Source organism: Rhincodon typus, unplaced genomic scaffold (genome assembly GCF_021869965.1).
Source record: "Rhincodon typus isolate 14 unplaced genomic scaffold, sRhiTyp1.1 hic_rhity00007168, whole genome shotgun sequence".
In the NCBI taxonomy this organism is placed as follows: Eukaryota; Metazoa; Chordata; class Chondrichthyes; order Orectolobiformes; family Rhincodontidae; genus Rhincodon; species Rhincodon typus.
The window spans coordinates 1-1,525 of record NW_025972806.1 but is presented as its reverse complement, the minus strand read 5'-3'; the positions used below and the strand labels follow the sequence as shown (position 1 = coordinate 1,525).

The following is a 1,525-nucleotide window of genomic DNA, read 5'->3' as shown; positions in this document are numbered from 1 at the left end:
TTCAAGACCCTCCCCCATTGCGAGCGAACGGGTGCCACGCTCTGAAACGTCCCCGCTGTTGCCGGTCACTGTGGTTCCCCCTGCCGCACCGAGAGAGAGAAAGCACAAAAGGCGGTCCCGGCGTTCGGCCGCTCCCGCTTGAACACTCACTCGGGCCGCTCTCCTCCATGGTGTCCGCGTGTGTGTGTGTGTGAGAGAAAGAGAGAGCCCCGGCTCCCCCCTCCTTCTCTCACCGCCACCGCCTCCTGCACCGCCGAGGAAACCGACAAAAAGGAGGAAACCGCCACCGCCGCCGCCAGCCGCCCACCGCCGTGAGCGAGGGATGGGAAGGCGGGACAGCCGGATGAGTGACAGCCCGCCTCCTCCAATCGCCGCCCGCAGCGTCCTGACCGACGTGGGGCTGCACCAATCGACTGCCCGATACCGCCCCCTAACAATGATGGACATGCGAGCCATCCAATCAGACGTGGGAACCCACGAGGGACACCGGGACCTCAACGTGCCCACCCTTTGTCCGCTCCTAGCCAATGGACATGGTGCCAGCCTGATCGACGGCGATCTGTACCAATCGGAAGTAAGTGTCTGTCAGTGATGGACGTGTGGGCAGACCAATAGGTGATGGGGTTACGCCCACCACGCTTGTGTCCTGATTGATGTGGGACACCTCCAATCCGGTTGAGCGACGCCAACCCCTTTGTTCGATCTGCCCAATGGCGACGCGGGTTAGCTTCATCGACGGCAGCCAGAACCAATCGGCGCTGGACGTCGGGGGCCCGCCTTTTTGTGCCAACCCACCATTAGAGGTGCGGGGAGGTTTGATGGACTGCACCAGGAATCAATCGACGTTCGTCGCGTGACGCCCACCCTTTTCTCCAGTGCTCGCCAATGGCGGTGCGTGTAGGCCTCGATCGACGGCTAGCAGGACCAATCGGGCTAAAAGGGGCACTTGCTGGGCGGTGCCTGAGTCCGGAACCAATGGGCATGGAGAGGGGCGGGACCGCGGCGGGGGGGGTGGGAGAAACGCCCGCCTTTGACAGTCTCCACCAATCACCGGCCGGGCGGCGTTGATGGACATGCAGGCTAACCAATGGGCATCGGTGGCAGCCGTGCGAACGGGACTTCCTTTGTCCCGCAGCTTCGCCAATCACGGAAGGAGGTGCATTGACGGACAGACGGCGATAGCCTATAGCCGTGCGAGCCGGTTCGATTGACAGCCTCGTGGGCCAATGGCTGCAGGTGGTGGGGCGGGTGTGTAATCTGTCCCTCCCAATCAGTTGGTCTTTGCAGACAATTTCTAAAGATATCCAATGCATTAATTTTAAGATGAACAAACCCTGCAAAGTATAACATCCCTCTGCAATGGACACTCTCTATTCATGTGCAATGCACAGCCTGCATTTTAACATGCTCACTGTGCTAATTACAACCTCTATTTGCAAAAGGATCTCATCTCTGACCATGTCCAGGGCATCTACAGCCTGAATTTATAAAATGTGCACACTCAGCAATTTATAACATCTACCTG

At 59.0% G+C, this 1,525-nt stretch overlaps 1 long non-coding RNA gene across 1 annotated transcript in view; it reads right to left on the bottom strand.

The window, feature by feature from the left end:
• Positions 1–411, bottom strand: part of LOC125482212 — a 2,179-nt gene extending 1,768 nt beyond the window's left edge. The window contains exon 1 of the long non-coding RNA XR_007261575.1: positions 151–411. This is a non-coding gene — a long non-coding RNA (uncharacterized LOC125482212). The remainder of the gene's footprint in view (positions 1–150) is intronic.
• Positions 412–1,525: the final 1,114 nt, after the last annotated feature.